Below are 25,402 nucleotides of genomic sequence, written 5' to 3'. Positions count from 1 at the left end.
GGATGCTGTTACGTGTGTCCACTGACCAGGGGTTTGAGCTCAGTCTACTTCGTGCGGTGGGAGCACCATCTAGCTCTAACCTATAGGAAGGAATCTGTAATCGGGTGCAGTTGTCTCTGCCACAGAAAGTGTTCCTACAATTTTGCGGGCTTAAGAGTTGACGGCTCAGCGCGTGTATGTTTAATTGAAAAGTGCAAATGAAATTGAGTAGGTCGAGGGGATAAGCATCTCCCAAAGGAGACATCGAAATGACAGCAATTGAAACGCAGGTGCAATGTGGTTCCTACATGATGACTTCGGACTCGGAGCACGTCTACATGAACCAAGAGGATGATTGGGACAGGGACCTTCTATTGGACCCCGCCTGGGAAAAACAGCAGCGCAAGGTGATTTGGCCCACAAGTATATGGCCTACAAATTTTGCATGGCGTTACTATTTACAAAATGAATGATTGGTACCTATGTAGCGTGCAGGATATGTACCCTCTGGATATACACTGAGTGGACAAAACATTAGAAACACTTTCCTAATATTATATTATAAACGGGTTCGAGCCCTGAATGCTGATTGGCTGAAAGCCGTGGCATATCAGACCATATACCAAGGATGTGACAACTTATTTTTACTGCTCTAATTACGTTTGTAACTAGTTTATAATAGCAATAAGGCACCTCGGGGGGTTGTGGTATATGGCCAATATAGCAAGACGAAGGGCTGTATCTTGGCACGCCACGTTGCGTCGTGTATAAGAACAGCCCTGAGCCTGGGATATTGGCCATATACCACAAACCCCCGATGTGCCATATTGCTTTAATAATATATACATTATATGCCATTTACCAGACACTTTTATCCAAAGCAACTTAGTAATGTATGCATTTTAAGTGTTACCGGGAATCGAATCCACTAGTTTGGCATTGGAAGCGCCGTAATCTACCAACTGAACTACGGGATATGGACTCTACAAGGTGTTGAAAGCCGTCCTCCGGGATTCTGACCCATGTGGACTTCAACGCTTTCCACAGCTGTGTCAAGTTGGCTGGATGTCCTTTGGGTGGTGGACCATTCTTGATACACAGGGGAAACTGTTGAGCCTGAAAACCCCAGCAGAGTTGCAGTTTTTGCAATTCTTGACACACAAACCAGTGCGCCTGGCACCTATTACCATACCCCATTCAAAGGCACTTAAATATTTTGTCTTGCCCTTTCCCCCTCTGAATGGCACACACACAATCCATGTCTCAATTGTCTCAAGGCTTAAAAATCCTTAACCTCATGTTATCTACACTGATTGAAGTGGATTTAACAAGTGACATAAGGGATCATAGCTTTCACCTGGGTTCACCTGGTCAATCAGTCAAGGTGTTTCTGTTGTTTTGTACACTGTGTATATCTGTTGTACCGCTTAAGGTCCCTGATAACAATTTGAATGAGTTGCCAGTGAACTTATTGATTAAATAATTGCTTGTACAATACCATTTTGGGGATGGGTATAATGGTCATTAGACCAGCTACAGGTAGGGAGGAGGATGCCTGAATCACATTTAAAGTCGGCTGATCTAATTGAATACTGGCCATTCACCTGCTTGATTTGTAAAGATTCATTGCACATACCAGTTTATATGAACTTCAACCTATTTTCAACTGTTTGTCTTATAGTGGTCATTGACAGGGGTAGGCTAGCCTACATTGGTTTCCCATCAGTGTGAGGGTAGTTGAGCCAAATGCAAGTCGCTCAATTCCTATATTGCAGAAACTGCAGCAGATGACAACACCAAGACAGGGAGACGTAGAGTGGCAAGAGAGCTTACTGTATTTCAGACCCCCAAATAGACTAATGAAATATACATGCTTAACCCGCCCACCACACCCCCTATATCATATTCCTACAGCCCATCAATCCCATTGCTACTGCAAGTGTTTTGCCTCTTCATTGTTCTCTGGGGTTTTATGAGAGTACACCATGGTAGACTAGTCTTATCCAATAAGGGACCTAAATCTTCTGAGGTAATAACCTCTAGATTCTTACCGTTCTTAGTTTTATTTTTATTTATTTTTCATTTGTCGGTATGACAACAAATACGGCTTTAGTACTCTAGAACAGCTGCCTGAAATCCTGATTTTGGAGTGCAGGCATCTGACCAGAAAGACTAGAAGTTCCTCTTCAAGTACTAAGCGACGGTGTTTGCCAAACGCTCAAGAACAAATGTGCTTACTAACTTACTCCACATAAGCCGAGGGAAATTCTTGTCACAGAGGGCCTTATAATATCCTTGTTTGTTGTTGCTGCCAGTTGTATAGTCAGGATGCTCGGATAGAAATGCATTAATCTCAGCACCCAGAACCAAATCAGCTATGATCGTCAGAGACTGTGATCGTCAGAGACTGTTACACTGCACTTAGTAAACACTTAGGGCCCCCTATTTTGTGGCTTTTGAGAATTCATTGCGTTGAGTATGGTAACCTTTTGCAATGGTATGTGCGTGCTATTTACCTGTAAAAATAATTCTGGGCATTATTTTTTTACCTGTTGGAGCCCACTCCACTATGTATGTTCTGTAGACGTTTATCTATTTTAGACTTATGTTTGATGATGTAACACGTAGTTGGGTGTTCCCCTGGCTCAGTGGTGTAGTCTAGGGATTAGGCCTAGTCAATGTTTATGGAGCACTGTCTGATCCTGCCTGTGGTCTCTGGATCCTGACAGCTGCAGGACTGTCTGTGTTTGTCTACCACCTGTTAGCTCTCTGTTGGCCTCCATTAGTTGCTAGTTAGATTGTTGGATGCAGCTGTCCAGGAAAGGAACCAGTTTTACACCAGTCCACATGCATCCGGCTCACAGGTGACATGCTCAATTTCACAGAGGGATTGGTGGATTGTTATGTATTGTTCCCAATTAAGCATCTCTGGACACATTTTGCTGTATGGATGTTTGTCAGACTAAGTGAGTGATGAAACCACAACAGCTTAAATGTTCTTGTCATGTTTCTATCGCTTTGATACTTTTCCAGCACATGAACCAGTGTGGTGTGTGTATTCTAGTCCACTAATTGCTGTGCTAAAATACCAGCCTGTAAAACATCTCAATGTCTTATTGCGTAGTTATCCATTGGCCATCCATGCCTCCACTGCATAGTCATTGAAAACGTTAACACCCTAATACAGTATGGCTAAATGCAGGCGGTCCTGAACCAGTTGCACCACCACTAGCAATGAACTAAAGCCTGGTTAGCAATGAATTACAGCCACACACTCCAAATACAACTTCCTATGGTAAACATTATGTATTAACTTATTAAAAACAGCAGGTGTATTTTGCATCACCTGTTTGACCTTTCCTATCCATCCATTTTCTCCTAATGTTAACTAAAACTATGCGACTGAAGTCATTCAATACTTTAATACAAGCAGTTTTTTAAGGGGTTTCCATCTGCACCTACACGCTGAAAGATTAGCAATCTTAAATTAAGGTACAAATCGTAGGTTTTGGAAATCAGGGAATTATGGCGGCTGAATAGGTCGGGAGAGAGAGCAAGCTGGGGAGCCTTTTACAGGCTGTAGATGGAGGGAGGGGGCTGAGAAAGCCATCAGTATGATCAAATGGCAGTTGCTATTCCAGAAGATGTGTCCTTGTACGGCAGCTTCTATCAACTGCCTGGTGTGGGGGGTTATCGGTGTCAGGACTCAAGGTCATGCAGGTATTTCTGATCAGCTAAATTCAGGATCCGTCTAAGTGGAGCATTGGAGCTGAATCTCAAGAGAGAGAGATTGGAGGGTAAGGGTTGTTTAGGTCATGGAGACCGATGCAGTTAATCCCTGCAAATAATGTCATTGACCACATTTATGTCAATTTCTCCTCTCCAGTAAGGTTCAGCCTTTCAACAGCAGACTGTACATGGCAAAGGCCTTACTTTATGTTGGGCAAGTGTCTAGGTGACGTAAAGAGATTGAACAGGATCTTAAGAAGCACATACCAATTTGTAACATATTGTGTGAATTGGAATTTGTAACATATCATACGAATTGCAAGAAAATTATTATAATAATAAACAAAAAATTCTATACGAAATGGATGACATTGTCAGCAGCATTTATAAATCCTTGTGTACCTTTCAGTAGACACCATGAAGCGTCATCCATCACTGGATGGAAGCCTCAGTCTGTCTGTACAGTCTTAGAAGACTCACTGTACTTTGGACACCAGAAGGCTAATAATTATGCTGATGATGTTAGCCCTTTAGCAGTTATAAATAGTCATTGGGGTTTCTGCAGCCCTCCCAAATGCTGGCAGACATACAGCACCAGTCAAACGTTTGGAAACCTACTCATTCCAGGGTTTTTCTTTATTGTTACTATTTTCTACATTGTGCAATAATAGTGAAGAAATCAAAACTATGAAATAACACATGGAATCATGTAGTAACCAAAAAACTGTTAAACAAATCTAAATGTATTTTAGATTCTTCAAAGTAGTCACCCTTTGTCTTGATGACAGCTTTGCACACACTTGCCATTCTCTCAACCAGCTTCATGAGGTAGTCACCTGGAATGCATTTCAATTAACAGGTGTGTCTTGTTAAAAGTTAATTAGTGGAACTTCTTTCCTTCTTAATGCGTTTGAGCGAATCAGTTGTTTTGTGACAAGGTATACAGAAGATAGCCCTATTTGGTAAAAATCCAAGTCCATATTATGGCAAGAATAGCTCAAATAAGCAAAGAAAAACAACAGTCCATCATTACTTTAAGACATGAAGGTCAGTCAATACTGAACATTTCAATAAGTGCAGTCGCAAAAACCATCAAGTGCTATGATGAAACTGGCTCTCATTAGAACCGCCACAGGAAAGGAAGTCCCAGAGTTACCTCTGCTGCAGAGGATAAGTTCATTAGAGTTAACTGCACCTCAGATTGCAGCCCCCCAAAAAAGAGTTTAAGTAACAAACACATCTCAACATCAACTGTTCAGAGGAGACTGCGTGAATCAGGCCTTCATGGTCGAATTTCTGCAAAGAAACCACTACTAAAGGACACCAATAAGAAGAAGAGACTTGCTTGGGCCAAGAAACATGAGCAATGGACATTAGACCGATGGAAATCTGTCCTTTGGTCTGATGAGTCCAAACTTTAGATTTTTGGTTCCAACCGCCGTGTCTTTGTGAGACGCAGAGTTGGTGGATGGATGATCTCTGCATGTGTGGTTCCCAATGTAAAGCATGGAGGAGGAGGTGTGATGGTGTGGGGGTGATTTGCTGGTGACACTGTCTGATTTATTTAGAATTCAAGGCACACTTAACCAGCATGGCTACCACAGCATTCTGCAGCGATACGCCATCCCATCTGGTTTGGGCTTAGTGGGACTATCATTTGTTTTTTAACAGGACAATGTAAGGGCTCTTTGACCAAGAAGAGTGATGGAGTGCTGCATCAGATGACCCGGCCACAATCACCCGACAACCCAATTGAGATAGTTTTGGATGAGTTGGACCGAAGAGTGAAGGAAAAGCAGCCAACAAGTGCTCAGCATACACTACTGTTCAAAAGTTTGGTGTCACCTAGAAATGTCCTTGTTTTTGAAAGAAAAGCACATTTTTGGTCCATTAAAATAACATCAAATTGATCAGAAGTACAGTGTAGACATTGTTAATATTGTAAATGACTATTGTAGCTGGAAACGGTATATTTTTTTTATGGAATATCTACATAGGCGTACAGAGGCCCATTATCAGCAACCATCACTTAATTAGCCAATCCAAGTTTATCATTTTAAAATGCTAATTGATCATTAGAAAACCCTTTTGCAATTATGTTAGCACAGCTGAAAACTGTAGTTCTGATTAAAGAAGCAATAAAACTGGCCTTCTTTAGACTAATTGAGTATCTGGAGCATCAGCATTTGTGGGTTTGATTACAGACTCAAAATGGCCAGAAACAAATAACTTTCTTCTGAAACTCGTCAGTCTATTCTTGTTCTGAGAAATGAAAGCTATTCCATGAGAGAAATTGCCAAGAAACTGAAGATCTTTTACAACGCTGTGTACTACTTCCTTCACAGAACAGTGCAAACTGTCTCTAACCAGAATAAAAAGAGGGGTGGGAGGCCCCGGTGCACAACTGAGCAAGAGAACAAGTACATTAGAGTGTCTAGTTTGAGAAGCGGATGCCTCACAAGTCCTCAACTGGCATCTTCATTAAATAGTACCCGCAAAACACCAGTCTCAATGTCAACAGTGAAGAGGCGACTCCGGAATGCTGACCTTCTAGGCAGAGTTGCAAAGAAAAAGCCATATCTCAGACTGGCCAATAAAAATAAAAGATTAAGATGGGCAAAAGAACACAGTCACTGGACAGAGGAACTCTGTCTAGACGGCCAGCATCCCGGAGTCGCCTCTTCACTGTTGACGTTGAGACTGGTGTTTTGCAGGTACTGTTTAATGAAGCTGCCAGTTGAGGACTTGTGTGGCGTCTGTTTCTCAAACTAGACACTCCAAATGTTATATGCATTGTGCCCGGCCCACCACAGGAGTCACTAGTGCACGATGGAACAAGAACATCCCTGCCGTCCAAACCCTCCCCTAACCCGGACAACTGTGCGCTGCCCCATGCGTACGGCTGCAACAGAGCCTGGAATTGAACCAGGATCTCTAGTGGCACAACTAGCACTGCAATGCAGTGCCTTAAACCACTGTGCCACTCGAGAGGCACTGAAGAATCATTCTTATTGTAAAAATAACCTAAACAATAATTAAAACTGATCTGGGCTGTGCAGTTGGGTCTGTGTGGACATCCATAGCTGCTCCTTGGCCATGTTGTAACCCGTCACTTCCTGTTGAATGTGGAACAGATTGATTTTGTTGTTTTGAAAAGTTTGTTGTTTTGAAAGTGTATTGAAAAGTTCTTAGTAGCTAGCTTAGTTTGGATCCTGCGATGCAGTTGGCGTCAGTTGCTGGGACGGCTAGTCTCTGTCCAGTGATCCTGCCAACAAAGGACGGGTCTGAGGAGCTATTTGGCGTTGCAGCAAGCCTAGCTGCTAGCTAGCTGCATATCAAACTAGCAGGGTTTTCTTGAAGGCTTGATCTCAGTCTGCGACTCGGTTAGGCATTGTGGCTGGGACCGTGGATTGTCCTGGGTTTGTGGCTGTCTAGATCCCTGCTGTTTGTTGTTTTCAATGTTCCCTGTGATCTGCCCTGTCTGGAACTGCGAGGAGTAACAGCGTAACCTACGTTGCTAGCTACCATGACAAAGACCAAAGCCAGTGGGAGTACCGTTGAGGGCAGTGGTGTCTCTCTATCACACGTGAAGGATCTTTTAAATGAACAAAAATAGTTCTACAAGCAGTTGTTACAACAACAAAAAAATAGCTTCAAGTGTTTTGTACAAATACTGATGGATTCAACTAAAAGAATGGATGACCTGTCCAGAGAGGTCCAGGACCTGAAGAACAGTGTGCTATTCTACCAGGGTCAGCTCGATGAGTTGAAACAGGAGAACGGCAAGATGACAGCAATATGCAAGTCATTGAGAGAGGGCTTCAGTTCTTTGTGTGAATCCATGATAACAATGACGGATAAATCAGACTCAAGGGATAATCAAGGCAAACAACATGGTTGTGGACGAAATTTCAGAATCTCCACATGAGACCTGGACGGAGTCTGAGGACAAAGAGAGGAAAATGATCTCTCAGAAATTGAAGATGGACCACAGGAAGATTGAGGTGGAGTGCGCCCACAGGACTGGAAAACCCACCACCGGCCCAGGTGATAGGCCCTGGCCAATAGTGGTCAAGTTCCTGAGGTTCAAGGACAAGATAGCTGTTCTGGAGAGACCCAAGAACTTGAGAGGAACGTATATCTTCCTCAACGAGGACTATCCTGAAGCTGTGCGCCAGAAGAGGAAAGAACTTATCCCAGCCATGAAAGCTGCCAGAGCACATGGGGACATTGCTTACATCCGCTATGACAGACTCATTGTCCACCCTCCCTCCCAGAAGCAGGGAGGGTGGACAAGGTTCGTAGCTTCAACCCCGCAGCACACACACACACACACACACACACACACACCAATTGATTAATGGACTGCTGAATGTATATTTTTTTCTCTTGCTTTGTTTGCTCTTTTCAGTATTATGTCTATCTCTAATAGGCTACCCAGGAAAGGCCTGAAAATAGCCCATATGAATATATGTAGCCTTAGAAATAAGGTTCATGAAATCAGTAACTTGCTATTATCAGATAACATTCATATATTAGCCATTTCTGAGACTCACTTAGATAACTAATTTGATGATACAGCAGTAGCAATACAAGGATATATCAAATCAAATCAAATGTATTTATATAGCCCTTCTTACATCAGCTGATATCTCAAAGTGCTGTACAGAAACCCAGCCTAAAACCCCAAACAGCAAGCAATGCAGGTGTAGAAGCACGGTGGCTAGGAAAAACTCCCTAGAAAGGCCAAAACCTAGGAAGAAACCTAGAGAGGAACCAGGCTATGAGGGGTGGCCAGTCCTCTTCTGGCTGTGCCGGGTGGAGATTATAACAGAACATGGCCAAGATGTTCAAATGTTCATAAATGACCAGCATGGTCAAATAATATTAATTATAGTAGTTGTCGAGGGTGCAACAAGTCAGTAACACAAGAGTAAGTGTCAGTTGGCTTTTTCATAGCCAATCTTTGAGAGTATCTCTACCGCTCCTGCTGTCTCTAGAGAGTTGAAAACAGCAGGTCTGGGACAGGTAGCACGTCCGGTGAACAGGTCAGGGTTCCAGCAGGTCTGGGACAGCAGGTCTGGGACAGGTAGCACGTCCGGTGAACAGGTCAGGGTTCCATAGCCGCAGGCAGAACAGTTGGAACTGGAGCAGCAGCACGGCCAGGTGAACTGGGGACAGCAAGGAGTCATCAAGCCAGGTAGTCCTGAGGCATGGTCCTAGGGCTCAGGTCCTCCGAGAGAGAGAAAGAAAGAAAGAGAAAAAGAGAGAATTAGAGAGAGCATATTTAAATTCACACAGGACACCGGAAAAGACAAGAGAAATACTCCAGATGTGACAGACTGACCCTAGCCCCCCGACACATAAACTACTGCAGCATAAATACTGGAGGCTGAGACAGGAAGGGTCAGGAGACACTGTGGCCCCATCCGATGAAATCCCCGGACAGGGCCAAACAGGTAGGATATAACCCCACCCACTTTGCCAATGCACAGCCCCCACACCACTGGAGGGAAATCTCCAACCACCAACATACCATCCCGAGACAAGGCCGAGTATAGCCCACAAAGATCTCCGCCACGGCACAACCCAAGGGGGGGGGCGCCAACCCAGACAGGAAGACCACGTCAGTGACTCAACCCACTCAAGTGAGCTAGCGGAACACCGCTCCAATATCCAATGAAAGGGCGTGGCGCGAATTACAAACTCCTCAAAAATCCCCAAACTTCCATTTTTCAAACATATGACTATTTTACACCATTTTAAAGACAAGACTCTTCTTTACCACATTGTCCGATTCGAAAAAGGCTTTACAACTAAAGCAAAACATTAGATTATGTAATGGTTAAATAAAAAAAATACAAGTATAGACCATATATTGTGTTCCCTGTGGTTATAAAAAAGAGCAGAAGCTCTGAATTATCATTTCAGACCACAGTCTTACCTACCTACAGGTAGGTAAGACTGTTCCTCATGGAAAAAGCCTCCACTTATATGTCAAAGATAATAAAACAAAAACACTACAGTAGATATTACAGTATACTACAGTCTGCAAAAACACTACATTATTTACTATAGTATATACTACCAGTTCTTTTAATACAGTATTTACACTATAGTAAACTGTAAATACTACAGTAAAGTCAGCAAAAACACTACAGTGAATACTATAGTATTTATACCACAATATACTACAGTATTTTTTATTATGTGGGTATCTTTAATTGTTGTAGTGCTGTAAGATAGGTTGTTCACCTTCTGCATCCAACATCTTGGGGATGTCCAGGTACTTCTCTTCCACCTCGACAAAAAGAAGAAGAAACTGTATTATGAAGCCAAGATCAATGATATAAAGAATGATGGAAAAAAACTTGAGTAGTTTAAATGATGGGCAGAAAGACAAATTTAACTCCATCTTTCATTGAATCAGATGGCTTTTTCATCACAAAACCATTTGATGTTGCCAATTATTTTAATGATTACTTAATTGGCAAAGTGGGCAAACTTAGGCAGGAAAAGCCAACAACGAACAGTGAGCAATTGTATTCATGCATAAAAAAAAAAAAATAATGAAAGAAAACTAGTAGAAAGAGGAGGAAGGGAAGTGCTACTGAGGTACACAATAGTACATTTTGGTAGACAGAAGGTGCTCTTTGGTAAAAGGGGTGAATTGGTCATCAAAAAGAAAGGAGGACCAAGACACCCTTGATATAATTAATTAAAATGCCTTTATTTGAATGGCATGTTCAATAGAAACAAGGTTTTAAAAAAATCCGACGCGTTTTGGCTGCATGGCCTTCGTCAGGGAGTACAAAGAAATAATACAAGCTTTAATGAAAGCTTCTCTAATGTCAAACATGTAAAGTGTGGTGTACCGCAGGGCAGCTCTCTAGGCCTGCTACTATTTTCTATTTTTACCAATGACCTGCCACTGGCATTAAACAAAGCATGTCTGTCCATGTATGCTGATGATTCAACCATATATGCATCATCAACCACAGCTAATGAAGTCATTGAAACCTCTAAGTTGCAGTCTGTTTTGGAATGGGTGGCTAGTAATAAACTGGTCCTGAACATCTCTAAAACTAAGAGCATTGTATTTGGTATTCAATTCAAGCAGAAAGGGACTGGCAACCAACTGTTTGCTATAGAAGTCTATGCTGCCAACTCAAAGGTAACTGGTAGTCATGGAAATGGTCGCAGTACATTTGTTGCATGATGGGAGCTATGCATTTTATGTATGTGGTGACATCTGTGTTTTTTGGCTTAATGCCAGACACAAAAGTATATTGTGTTGCTCTTTATAAGATATAAAACATTGTTAAAGTGTTTTGGTTGAAATGTAAGCATAAATCACAATTTTCTTGTGTGTGTGCGTCCACGTGCAGATGCCTGTCTATTTCTTCTGTCTGAGCCCTTGGGCTTGCGTGTTCCATACCACTATGTTAAGGGAGCAGGCCCCACATTCTTGCCAACTAACATCAATGGTTAGTAGAGAGCTGGTGGGCTCCTGCCTGATGTTCCAGTGACTCAGTCCTGCGTGTCTGTGGAGGGTGCTAATCCCAGCGCCAGCACAGCCCCCATAGGAGTGCCAGCCCAGGGCCAAAGTCTCCCACAACCTCCTGGGAGTGCCAGCCCAGGCCACAGTCTCCCACAACTCTCTGGGAGTCCCAGACCCAGGCAAAGTGGGCAAACTTAGGCAGGAAAAGCCAACAACGAACAGTGAGCAATTGTATTCATGCATAAAAACAACAAATAATGAAAGAAAACTAGTAGAAAGAGGAGGAAGGGAAGCACTACTAAGGAGTGCCAGACCCAGCCCACAGTCTCCTACAGTCCCCTGGAATTCCTATGCCACAGTCTCCTACAGTCCCCTGGAAGTCCCATGCCGCAGTCTCCTACAGTCCCCTGGAAGGCCCAGGCCACAGTCTCCTACAGTCCCCTGGAAGTCCCAGGCCACTGTCTCCTACGGTCCCCTGGAAGTCCCATGCCCAGCCCACAGTCTCCTACAGTCCCATGGAAGTCCCATGCCCAGCCCACAGTCCCCTTGAAGTCCCATGCCCAGCCCACAGTCCCCTTGAAGTCCCATGCCCAGCCCACAGTCTCCTACAGTCCCATCGAAGTCCCATGCACAGCCCACAGTCCCCTTGAAGTCCCATGCCCAGCCCACAGTCTCCTACAGTCCCCTTGAAGTCCCAGGTCCAGGCCACTGTCTCCTACAGTCCCCTGGAAGTCCCGGGTCCAGGCCACTGTCTCCTACAGTCCCCTGGAAGTCCCAGGCCCAGCCCACTGTCTCCTACAGTCCCCTTGAAGTCCCAGGTCCAGGCCACTGTCCTATAGTCCCCTGGAAGGCCCAGGCCACAGTCTCCTACAGTCCCCTGGAAGTCCCATGCCCAGCCCACAGTCTCCTGGAAGTCCCAGGCCCAGGCCACTGTCTCCTACAGCCAACTGGGAGTGCCAGGCTCTGGGCCACAGTCTCTCACTGACCTTAACCCCCAAATGTAGCTCTGTTTCCCAGGCTTCCTTACGTTCAAGTGATAAATGAGACTTGGAAGGATGACATGGGACAACTTTAGCTTCAGACCTGCTATACAACCTGAAGCCAACAGGGCTCCATAATAATAGCCACTGTATTTGTCTCATAGTTCACTCTGGTTTGAGCTAATACATTGGAGAAGCTATATAGTCCTCAGTGACAGCAACAGACGTAGTTTCAGGTGGAGTTTAGCCTTTTTGTAAATTATGTTTTAGCCTGGAAGTTGTATTAACACCTTAGTTCTGATAGTTATATGATCATCGTTTAATACAGTAACTCTCATCTAGAGAAAGAGTTGCTCAGTTACTGAATGGTGTTGTGTGCTGCCGTGGAACATTGTCTTATGTGAGTTAATGTAATGTTAGTGTTTGACCTTCAGACAATGTTCATTGAGACATGAGTTTTGTGGCGAGGCCTTGTTTGTTATTGTGGCTTTAAGTGCAAGAGATATCTGGAAATGAGTTACTCAGAAAAATAGTAGTTCACCATTTGTTATGCTTTTGCCTTGAGTTTTCTCAACAATAAAGTTGGTGTTAGGTAGGGGTAGGGCATTGCTGTACCAGTATGAATGCCTCTTTGGTCTAAATCTGTTTCTTGTTAATTTCTCGAAGAATTATTGCTGTTATGCTTTTCACCTCTGTCATGCACAAGACATACATTCCATATTAACATTCTTTCCAGAGTTCTTGGGCATTTTGTAGCACCAGTTTTATGTTATTCAATTTACAAAGTAAATAAAACATTATGACGATCATTATGATCGATCATATGAGTTGATCTATCATTCTCAAGTCTCAGTTTAACACATGAAGTTATTTCATTTTTATTAATTCACTGTGTGGTCACTGCCTTTCTCTTAGTAAGAAGGATAAAAGGTGATTGATTGTATGATATTATCCCATCCCAAATCACCAGTAGGCAGGGTAAAGGTATTACTGTAAAGCTAACATCTAGAGTGGTAAAAAAAAAAACACGCCCCCTCTCCTTTTCCCAGCATTCCCTTTTCACACACTGTTGGTTGAGAGTGTCTGCTGCAGGAATACTCTGCTGTCGGCTGTCCCCTGGTGTCCTATGGCTACCCGATATAGCCTCCTTCAACCCCCACCTCCTCCTTTCTCCTCCTTAGCCCCCCCCCCCCCCCCCCCCCCACCCAGTCTAAATTTGGGCATCTATGGCAGTAGGGGTTGATTTGAGGGTTAGGCACCTGCTGCGGAAGAGTCTCCTCTTCTAGCCTTACTTACATTAAATGACATTGGACCTGAACATTCTTCAATCTCTCTCTCTCTCTCTCTCCATTTTGCCCTCTTTCCCTTTCACTATCTCTCCTTCCCTCAGACTCTCCTCTCTCTAGGTCCATTCCTTCCCTCACTCTCGTCTCTCTAGGTTCAGTCCTTCCCTCAGACTCTCCTCTCTCTAGGTTCAGTCCTTCCCTCAGACTCTCGTCTCTCTAGGTTCAGTCCTTCCCTCAGACTCTCGTCTGTCTAGGTTCAGTCCTTCCCTCAGACTCTCCTCTCTCTAGGTTCAGTCCTTCCCTCAGACTCTCCTCTCTCTAGGTTCAGTCCTTCCCTCAGACTCTCGTCTCTCTAGGTTCAGTCCTTCCCTCAGACTCTCCTCTCTCTAGGTTCAGTCCTTCCCTCAGACTCTCCTCTCTCTAGGTTCAGTCCTTCCCTCAGACTCTCCTCTCTCTAGGTTCAGTCCTTCCCTCAGACTCTCGTCTCTCTAGGTTCAGTCCTTCCCTCAGACTCTCCTCTCTCTAGGTTCAGTCCTTCCCTCAGACTCTCGTCTGTCTAGGTTCAGTCCTTCCCTCAGACTCTCCTCTCTCTCTGCTTTGTATTGCTACTGCTATTTCTCAGTATTTGAAAATAGGGTAAATGTACATTTTTGAGTATGGTATTTACCTATGTCTTGATACTGAACTAACTATTCAGACGGTTAGTTGTAGCTTGAAAACCTAATGCTGCATACATGATGATACTGAAAGGTGTTTTTCCACAAGCTGTTATACAGTGGATGTGGCAGATGACATGAGATCATTGTGCACTGCAGCTTTCAAGTTGATTGTTTTCTAGAATTTGTATTAACCAAAGCAGGATCAGTGGTAACGTAGATATATTGACCCATAATCCCTGAAAAACATATGGAGCTAGATCAAGGTGTTAAAGGTGTTTCATAAGTGACGCATCACGCATTTTAGGATCATTTTTATGCATTATTGTAATACGCTCTTTCTCTCTCAGACCTTCACTGCCTGGTGCAACTCTCACTTGCGTAAAGCGGGTACAGAGATTGAGAACATTGAGGAGGACTTCAGGAATGGACTCAAACTCATGTTGCTGCTTGAAGTCATCTCAGGTAGTTGGACACCCTTTTCTCTTTTCTGCATGGTCAAATTCTAAGTACAGTTCACTATTGCCATTCCCTAATGCTAACTAATGGGTCCATGTCGTGTTTGTTTGGATGTGCAGGTGAAAGGCTTCCCAAGCCAGACAAAGGTAAAATGCGTTTCCACAAGATCGCCAATGTGAACAAGGCACTGGATTTCATCTGCAGCAAGGGAGTCAAGCTGGTGTCCATTGGTGCTGAGGGTGGGCCTCGCACCCCAAAACCCTTCCAAACCCTAAACCCTTCCAAACCCTTCTATAGCCTTCCAAATCCTTCCAAGTCCTTCTATACCCATCCAAATCTTTCTATACCCTTCCAAATCCTTCTATACCCTTCTAAACCCTTCTATACCCTTCTAAATCCTTCCAAACCCTTCTATACCCTTCCAAATACGTTCAAATACTTCCAAACCCTTCTATACCCTTCCAAACCCTTCTCCGGCTTATATTCTCATAGCATTCATCTACTTGATGTATGGAGTTTCCTGTAAATGTATTTTCACATCTTATTGTCTCTATCCTCCTATCTAACTGACCCTTGACCTTTGCAGAGATTGTGGATGGTAATGTAAAGATGACCCTGGGGATGATCTGGACCATCATCCTGCGTTTCGCCATCCAGGACATCTCTGTAGAGGGTGAGAACTCTTCAAAGACACACAGCAAAAGTCTCTAACAGTACAGTTAAGGCCTCATTCAACTATGCAACAAATTGAATAGGCATGTCTAATGGTTAGGGTTATTTCTATGCTACCAAGGGCTTCTTTTAAACAAATGATCATCCTTACATCATTGTGTGGGTTCAGAGACCTCTGCTAAGGAGGGTCTGTTGCTCTGGTGCCAGAAAAAGACAGACCCCTACAGGAATGTCAATGTGCAGAACTTCCACATCAGGTGAGCAGCCACTACCCTCTTCTGGTCACCACGCTGGCTCACTGATATGGCTTTAAATCATGGTTTTAATTCTGAATCATCTCAATCTGCTCAATTGTTACAGGATATTTTCCTCATCTCATTGTTTACCTCTTTTTCCATATCAATCTCTTTTGTTCCTCCTTTTCATCTTTGATTGATTTGTATATCATTCTCTCCATCCTTCTCCCCCTATTCCAGGGTCTGTGTCTCAGTTGGAAGGATGGCCTGGCACTGTGTGCTTTCATCTACAGACACAGACCTGACCTCATTGATTACTCCAAACTGCGCAAGGTGCTGTCTCTGGCCCCACCCTACCACATCCCTGCATGATTGGTCCTCATTTCCCTGATCTACACTCAGCCAGTCTCTCCATTGGCCCACACAAACATCACTCAAACAGCCCACATCAGCGTCTCGCCCATAGTGACGTCATTTAGCAGATGCTCTTATCCAGAGCGACTTACAGGAGCAATTAGGGTTAAGTGCCTTGCTCAAGGGCACATCGTCATATTTTTACGTAGTCGGTTCAGGGATTCAACCCACAACCTTTTGGTTAATAGCCTAACGCTCTTAACCATTAAGCTACCTGCCACTCTATGTCTATTCTGTGATGTATTTCATGGTATTTATGATTCTTCTTTGTTTTGTAAATGAACAGTGGTGAGGATGGAGGAACTGGCATAGAGAACTGAACTGTGCTGTGGCTAACATTACTGACAGTCCATTTCCGTTAAGACACTGGTTTGAAATAACAATCTCACACCTGTTCGAGTTGGTTCAGTTTTCTATTCTTAAAAACAATGATGTTTCGTTTTGAATTGAATGGAACCTTAGGCCTGTACAAAACATACAGTAGCTGTTCCAGCATCATCTTCTTCAGGATAGAATTTCAGAAATAGCAATAATTGTGATTACAATGTGATGGAGTATGATGATAACTAATCTAATTCAGTATCTTAGTTCTATTGTAAAGTGAACAGTTATTCTGAAGCAACATCTTTAAATCAGTATTCATTTAGTGGTGAATATAAAGAAAGCTGCCTCTACAGTTCAGCATGGCTATGAGCGTATCCTGTCTGCTCCTACAGGTACTAGTCTCTTATTCACTGAGACATGTCTTGTATGTCTCTAGGATGACCCCATGGGAAACCTCTACATTGCCTTCGAGGTGGAAGAGAAGTACCTGGACATCCCCAAGATGTTGGATGCAGAAGGTGAACAACCTATCTTACAGCACTACAACAATTAAAGATACCCACATAATAAAAAATACTGTAGTATATTGTGGTATAAATACTATAGTATTCACTGTAGTGTTTTTGCTGACTTTACTGTAGTATTTACAGTTTACTATAGTGTAAATACTGTATTAAAAGAACTGGTAGTATATACTATAGTAAATAATGTAGTGTTTTTGCAGACTGTAGTATACTGTAATATCTACTGTAGTGTTTTTGTTTTATTATCTTTGACATATAAGTGGAGGCTTTTTCCATGAGGAACAGTCTTACCTACCTGTAGGTAGGTAAGACTGTGGTCTGAAATGATAATTCAGAGCTTCTGCTCTTTTTTTATAACCACAGGGAACACAATATATGGTCTATACTTGTATTTTTTTTATTTAACCATTACATAATCTAATGTTTTGCTTTAGTTGTAAAGCCTTTTTGAAATCGGACAATGTGGTAAAGAAGAGTCTTGTCTTTAAAATGGTGTAAAATAGTCATATGTTTGAAAAATGGAAGTTTGGGGATTTTTGAGGAGTTTGTAATTCGCGCCACGCCCTTTCATTGGATATTGGAGCGGTGTTCCGCTAGCGGAACATCTAGATGTAAGAGGTTTTAAGTTGCATGTATTTGAAACTATCTACATTGATCAGTCCAAAATTACTTTTTAATGATTTATTGGAAATGAATGTATTTTCTGTAACCAAGTCATTTACGGGTTCTATGCCTTCAGGTTTCCATGTGGACCAATTTATCGATGAATTCTGAACAGCTATCCAAGGATTGTTCCATAAGGTTATTGTTTTTAGGGAGTGATATTGGTTCTTGTAGAATGTTTCATTTTCTTCCATATTGTTATAGTATTCTTAACTATGAAGTTGTTTTATTGTCTGAACCAAATAAGAGTAAATATTTCTCTGCATATCTTTGGCAATCTTTTTAACTTTTTCTCTACATTTTAGATATTGTGAACACGCCAAAGCCCGATGAGAAAGCCATCATGACCTATGTGTCCTGCTTCTATCACGCCTTTGCTGGAGCAGAGCAGGTGAGGCTTCCCCACTGACCACCATTCTACGTAGCCTTTCCCCTCTGATCAATGTTCTTGTGTCCTAGGCCGAGACAGCTGCCAATAGGATCTGCAAGGTGCTGGCTGTGAACCAAGAGAACGAGAAGCTGATGGAGGAGTATGAGACGCTGGCCAGTGAGGTGGGCACCCTTTAGTTTGCCCTGTTCTGGATCCATTCAAAATAATGTCTCTGTGTTACGATGGCTTCAGTGCGTAACATATCTGTACTCCCCCTCCACCTAGCTGCTGGAATGGATCCGTCACACCATCCCCTGGCTGGAGAACCGCGTGGCGGAGCAGACCATGCGCGCCATGCAGAAGAAGCTGGAGGACTTCCGTGACTACCGTTGCGTCCACAAGCCTCCCAATGACTTGGAGATCAACTTCAACACCCTGCAGACCAAGCTGAGGCTGAGCAACAGGCCCGCCTTCATGCCTTCTGAGGAAAAGATGGTCTCGGTATGTTCCCCACAGCCACCCCAGTGATTCTGACTTTCACTCTCATTACCATAATCTGGTCAAGTCTGTTATGTTCTCTATTGACTGAGTCCCTGGTTTCTCTTGGATATCTGTCTCTTCTCAGGACATTGCCAATGCCTGGAAGGGTCTGGAGCAGGTAGAGAAGGGCTATGAGGAATGGCTGCTCACTGAGATCAGACGCCTGGAGAGACTGGACCACCTTGCTGAGAAGTTCAAGCAGAATCAAATTTCAAATCAAATCAAATCAAATTTATTTTTATATAGCCCTTCGTACATCAGCTGATATTCTCAAAGTGCTGTACAGAAACCCAGCCTAAAACCCCAAACAGCAAGCAAAGCATGTGAAAGAAGCACGGTGGCTAGGAAAAACTCCCTAGGAAAAACTCCCTAGAAAGGCCAAAAACCTAGGAAGAAACCTAGAGAGGAACCAGGCTATGAGGGGTGGCCAGTCCTCTTCTGGCTGTGCAGGGTGGATATTATAACAGAACATGGTCAAGATGTTAAAATGTTAAAATGTTCATAAATGACCAGCATGGTCAAATAATAATAATCATAGTAGTTGTCGAGGGTGCAACAAGCACGTCCGGTGAACAGGTCAGGGTTCCATAGCCGCAGGCAGAACAGTTGAAACTGGAGCAGCAGCACGGCCAGGTGGACTGGGGACAGCAAGGAGTCATCATACCAGGTAGTCCTGAGGCATGGTCCTAGGGCTCAGGTCCTCCGAGAGAAAGACAGAAAGAGAGAAAGAGAGAATTAGAGAGAGCATATTTAAATACACACAGGACACCGGATAAGACAAGAGAAATACTCCAGATGTAACAGACTGACCCTAGCCCCCCGACACATAAACTACTGCAGCATAAATACTGGAGGCTGAGACAGGAGGGATCAGAAGACACTGTGGCCCCATCCGATGATACCCCCGGACAGGGCCAAACAGGCAGGATATAAGCCCACCCACTTTGCCAAAGCACAGCCCCCACACCACTAGAGGGATGTCTCCAACCACCAACTTACCGTCCTAAGACAAGGCCGAGTATAGCCCACAACGATCTCCGCCATGGCACAACCCAAGGGGGGGGGCGCCAACCCAGACAGGAAGACCACATCAGTGACTCAACCCACTCAAGTGACGCACCCCTCCCATGGACGGCATGGAAGAACACCAGTAGGCCAGTGACTCAGCCCCTGTAAATGGGTTAGAGGCAGAGAATCCCAGTGGAAAGAGGGGAACCGGCAAGGCAGAGACAGCAAGGGCGGTTCGTTGCTCCAGCCTTTCCGTTCACCTTCACACTCCTGGGCCAGACTATACTTAATCATAGGACCTACTGAAGAGATAAGTCTTCAGTAAATACTTAAAGGTTGAGACTGAGTCTGCGTCTCTCACATTGGTAGGCAGACCATTCCATAAAAATGGAGCTCTATAGGAGAAAGCCCTACCTCCAGCCGTTTGCTTAGAAATTCTAGGGACAATTAGGAGGCCTGCGTCTTGTGACCGTAGCGTACGTGTAGGTATGTACGGCAGGACCAAATCGGAAAGATAGGTAGGAGCAAGCCCATGTAATGCTTTGTAGGTTAGCAGTAAAACCTTGAAATCAGCCCTTGCCTTAACAGGAAGCCAGTGTAGGGAGGCTAGCACTGGAGTAATATGATCAAATTTTTTGGTTCTAGTCAGGATTCTAGCAGCCGTATTTAGCACTAACTGAAGTTTATTTAGTGCTTTATCCGGGTAGCCGGAAAGTAGAGCATTGCAGTAGTCCAGCCTAGAAGTAACAAAAGCATGGATTAATTTTTCTGCGTCATTTTTGGACAGAAAATTTCAGATTTTTGCAATGTTACGTAGATGGAAAAAAGCTGTCCTTGAAACAGTCTTGATATGTTCTTCAAAAGAGAGATCAGGGTCCAGAGTAACGCCGAGGTCCTTCACAGTTTTATTTGAGACGACTGTACAACCATCCAGATTAATTGTCAGATTCAACAGAAGATCTCTTTGTTTCTTGGGACCTAGAACAAGCATCTCTGTTTTGTCCGAGTTTAAAAGTAGAAAGTTTGCAGCCATCCACTTCTTTATGTCTGAAACACAGGCTTCTAGCGAGGGCAATTTTGGGGCTTCACCATGTTTCATTGAAATGTACAGCTGTGTGTCGTCCGCGTAGCAGTGAAATGTAACATTATGTTTTCGAATAACATCCCCAAGAGGTAAAATATATAGTGAAAACAATAGTGGTCCTAAAACAGAACCTTGAGGAACACCGAAATTTACAATTGATTTGTCAGAGGACAAACCATTCACAGAGACAAACTGATATCTTTCCGACAGATAAGATCTAAACCAGGCCAGAACTTGTCCATGTAGACCAATTTGGGTTTCCAATCTCTCCAAAAGAATGTGGTGATCGATGGTATCAAAAGCGGCACTAAGATCTAGGAGCACGAGGACAGATGCAGAGCCTCGGTCTGACGTCATTAAAAGGTCATTTACCACCTTCACAAGTGCAGTCTCAGTGCTATGATGGGGTCTAAAACCAGACTGAAGCGTTTCGTATACATTGTTTGTCTTCAGGAAGGCAGTGAGTTGCTGTGCAACAGCTTTTTCTAAAATTTTTGAGTGGAATGGAAGATTCGATATAGGCCGATAGTTTTTTATAATTTCTGGATCAAGATTCGGCTTTTTCAAGAGAGGCTTTATTACTGCCACTTTTAGTGAGCTTGGTACACATCCGGTGGATAGAGAGCCGTTTATTATGTTCAACATAGGAGGGCCAAGCACAGGAAGCAGCTCTTTCAGTAGTTTAGTTGGAATAGGGTCCAGTATGCAGCTTGAGGGTTTGGAGGCCATGATTATTTTCATCATTGCGTCAAGAGATATAGTACTAAAACACTTTAGTATCTCCCTTGATCCTAGGTCCTGGCAGAGTTGTGTAGACTCAGGACAATGGAGCTTTGGAGGAATACCCAGATTTAAAGAGGAGTCTGTAATTTGCTTTCTAATGATCATGATCTTTTCCTCAAAGAAGTTCATAAAATTATTACTGCTGAAGTGAAAGCCATCCTCCATTTGCGAAGGCTGCTTTTTAGTTAGCTTTGCAACAGTATCAAAAAGAAATTTCGGATTGTTCTTATTTTCCTCAAGTTGGAAAAATAGGATGATCGAGCAGCAGTGAGGGCTCTTCGATACTGCACGGTACTGTCTTTCCAAGCTAGTCGGAAGACTTCCAGTTTGGTGTGGCGCCATTTCCGTTCCAATTTTCTGGAAGCTTGCTTCAGAGCTCGTGTATTTTCTGTATACCAGGGAGCTAGTTTCTTATGACAGATGTTTTTAGTTTTTAGGGGTGCAACTGCATCTAGGGTATTGCGCAAGGTTAAATTGAAGTGTTCCCTGCATGAGTCCTGCATGAGTCCTGCATGAGTCCTGGACCTCAGGTGTGGGAGATGAGGACGGAGACTCTCAATTATCTCAAATCAAGTGGAGGGTTTGTGTTAAGAAGGTTGTAAAAACCCTCCTTTAAACTTAGTTTGTGTAATAATAGATCTAAGGTATTTCTACTTTATGTCAGTGTGTGTCCCTGTGGTCTTCAGGTAAGGTGGAGCTGCTGTCCATGAAGGACTATGAGTCGGCCTCTCTGATGGAGATCAGGGTCTGATGAGGAAACACGAGGCGTTTGAGTCTGACCTGGCCGCCCACCAGGACACAGTGGAACAGATCGCTGCCATCGCCCAGGAGCTCAAGTAAGGAGAGAGATGGAGAGAGTGCGAAAGAAAGAGAGAGCCAGAGAAAGAAATTAGATGGAGAGTGACAGAGACTGAAAGAAGGACTGGTGGAATGATATAGATAGAATGAAAGAAAGACTGATGGAATGATAATGAAAGAGAGATTGATGGAATGATAAAGATAGATAGAATGAAAGAGAGAGTGAGAAATAGAAAATAATCACCCTTCTTTCTAATGGTCTAAAATCACTCTCTGAGGGAATGCTACCTCCAATCTCATATTCTTCATGTCCTAGTGAGCTGGACTATCATGACACTGTCACCATCAACGCCCACTGCATCTGTGACCAGTGGGACAACCAAAAGAGGAGAGACTCACTTGAGGTACCCTGGAGACAGACAGACATGACCCTATTTCAAACCTCCACATAACACCATGACTTCCTGACCTCTACATAACTTACCCTACTTACACAAATAGGCTTCAGATGTTATGTCCTTTTATTCAGCTTCCATACAAGTCTTTAGTTTCCAGTTGATAACATTAAATGCATGTTTTTTCAGCGTGTGGAGAAGCTGTGGGAAACCATTGATCAGCTATACCTGGAGTTCGCCAAGAGAGCAGCTCCCTTCAACAACTGGATGGATGGAGCCATGGAGGACTTACAGGATATGTTCATTGTGCACAGCATTGAGGAGATCCAGGTAGGAGACATGATAGGAGGGTAGCTAGTTTGTCATATCCTCATTTCATTCATTTATTATTGGCTGATCCTATTCTTCCTCTCTTGTTCTCCTCCTCCTCTTCCTCAGAGTCTGATTACCAGTTCAAGGCCACCCTACCAGAGGCTGATAAGGAGCACATGGCCACCATGGGCATCCAGAGTGAGATTGTGAAGATCGCTCAGACCTACGGTATCAAGCTGTCAGTCAACCCCTACACCGTCCTCTCCCCCCAGGACATCACCAACAAGTGGGATGCTGTGAGTACATGTCCATCTCTTAGATATTGTCTACTCACGGAGTGAGATGACCCTTCTCATTCTAAGGACGAACATTGAACAACTCAATGCAACAGTGCTTTGGTTATCATTCAGTCTGTAACACTGAACCATTAGGATACATCAAGCTCCAGGTCCAACTTTGTACCTCCTTTGTTAAACTTTGTGGAGATTTGATCAGCTTTGCCCGTCCTTTATCTGTGGTGTGCAGGTGAAACACTTGGTGCCCCTCAGAGCCCTGATGCTGCAGGAGGAGGTGGCCAGGCAGCAGTCCAACGAGAGGCTGAGGCGCCAGTTTGCTGCCCAGGCCAACATCATTGGACCCTGGATTCAGACCAAGATGGAGGTACAGTAACGCTCAACAGCTCCCACTCAAACTCACTCTTCATTAGATTATTCCAGAGTTGTTTATAACTGTTCAAGCATATCCTCTCAAGACAGTCAATGAATCCTGGTATTAACACAACTTTTATGTGATGTGCATAAATGTTTTTATTGATTTTATGGAACCCAGGGCTCCCTGGAAAACAGTGGCAATGCTTAATGAGTGGATCATCCTGGCTAAATAAATACAATTAAATGAATGAATGGTGTTCCTCTGTAGCTTCGTTGGTTGAGCATGGCATTTGCAATGCAAGGATAGTGGGTTTGATTCCGGGGACCACTCATACGTAAAATGTATGCATGCATGACTGTTGCTTTGGATAAAAGTGTCTGCTAAATGGCATCTATTAACATGATATTATTGATGAAGTGTCATTGTACTCTGTACATGTCCCACTAACACAGCCCCTGTCTCCTCCTGTCGGAGATCAGCTATGTGATGGTGGACATCGCCGGCTCCCTGGAGGAACAGATGAGCAACCTGAAGCAGTACGAGCAGAACATCATCAACTACAAGTGTAACATCGACAAACTGGAGGGAGACCACCAGCTCAGCCAGGAAGACTCCTCTTCGACAACAAGCACACCAACTTTACCATGGAGGTACTGCCACAGGGTTCCCCTCTCTTTCTCGGTCTCTCTGTTTCTCTCTCGGTCTGTCTCTCTCTGTCTGTAAAGTCTTCAGATTCTAATCCTGTATTCTCCTCATCTCAGCATGTGCGTGTGGGCTGGGAGCAGCTCCTGACCACCATCGTCCGCACCATCAACGAGGTGGAGAACCAGATCCTGACCTGTGACGCTAACGGCACCAGCCAGGAGCAGCTCAACGAGTTCAGAGCCTCCTTCAACCACTTTGACAGGGTAAGACGGAGCTTGAGCTCACCTGTCAGTCATCTTTCCAGTCCATGTGGTTTAGTGATCTTTGTTTTTCCTTTGTAGAAGAGAAATGGCATGATGGATCCAGACGACTTCCGAGCCTGTCTCATCTCCATGGGCTTTGATCTGGTGAGTGGGACTGCTTTAGGACCCAGTCATTTGGGGCAATGGACATATGTTGGTTTCTGTGTGAGTCATTATTTGTTGTACTCAAATAACCCTGTCTTCCTTCCTCTCTCGGCCTATGTCTGTCTGTGTGTGACCCTCAGGGTGAGGTGGAGTTTGCCCACATCATGACCCTGGTGGATTCCAACAACACAGGCGTGGTCACCTTCCAGGCCTTCATCGACTTCATGACCCGTGAGACAGCCGAGACAGACACCGCCGACCAGGTCATGGCCTCCTTCAAGATCCTGGCCTCCGACAAGGTGAGTTTAGCGGAACCATTATTGCACTTATTCTTCTGTAAACTCCGTCGGTCACATGAAGTAACAGCTCATTTGAGCCATTGGTTTAGGTTATTTTGTGGTGTCTGTGCCTTTGATATCCCCTGATGACCTTTGTTGACCTGTGTCCTCCCCTCCCAGACATACATTACTGTGGAAGAACTGCGCAGGGAGCTGCCCCCAGAGCAGGCCGACGACTGTGTCAGCCTCATGACCAGGTACATTGGCAGTGACGCGCCCCCAGGCGCCCTGGACTACATCTCCTTCTCCAGTGCCCTGTACGGCATGAGCGACTTATAAACACAACTCAGACCCTCTCCTGTCAATACCTACATACAGTACACACACGTCTCCCCCAAAATCCCCACCCAACTCCAGCACAACTCACTGGGAGGTTTTTCTCTGATCCCCTGGACATCATTAGTGACTGTGTCTGGTCATGTCAACCAAGATCTCTCACAATTGTAAGGATTCTGAAACTCAGCAAAAAAAGAAATGTCCTCTCACTGTCAACTGCGTTTATTTTCAGCGAACTTAACATGTGTAAATATTTGTATGAACATAAGATTCAACAACTGAGACATAAACTGAACAAGTTCCACAGACATGTGACTAACAGAAATTGAATAATGTGTCCCTGAACAAAGGGGGGGTCAAAATCAAAGTAAC

The 25,402-nt window shown here is 43.9% G+C and overlaps 1 pseudogene; it reads left to right on the top strand.

Annotated features, from left to right (window-relative positions):
- The first annotated feature begins 290 nt into the window (after positions 1-290).
- Positions 291-25,402, top strand: LOC106563641 (alpha-actinin-3-like; annotated as a pseudogene).

This window comes from Salmo salar, chromosome 11 (genome assembly GCF_965601325.2).
Source record: "Salmo salar chromosome 11, fSalSal1, whole genome shotgun sequence".
NCBI classification, from domain to species: Eukaryota; Metazoa; Chordata; class Actinopteri; order Salmoniformes; family Salmonidae; genus Salmo; species Salmo salar.
Note: the sequence above shows the minus strand (reverse complement) of the source record. Positions and strands in the feature narration are given on the sequence as shown.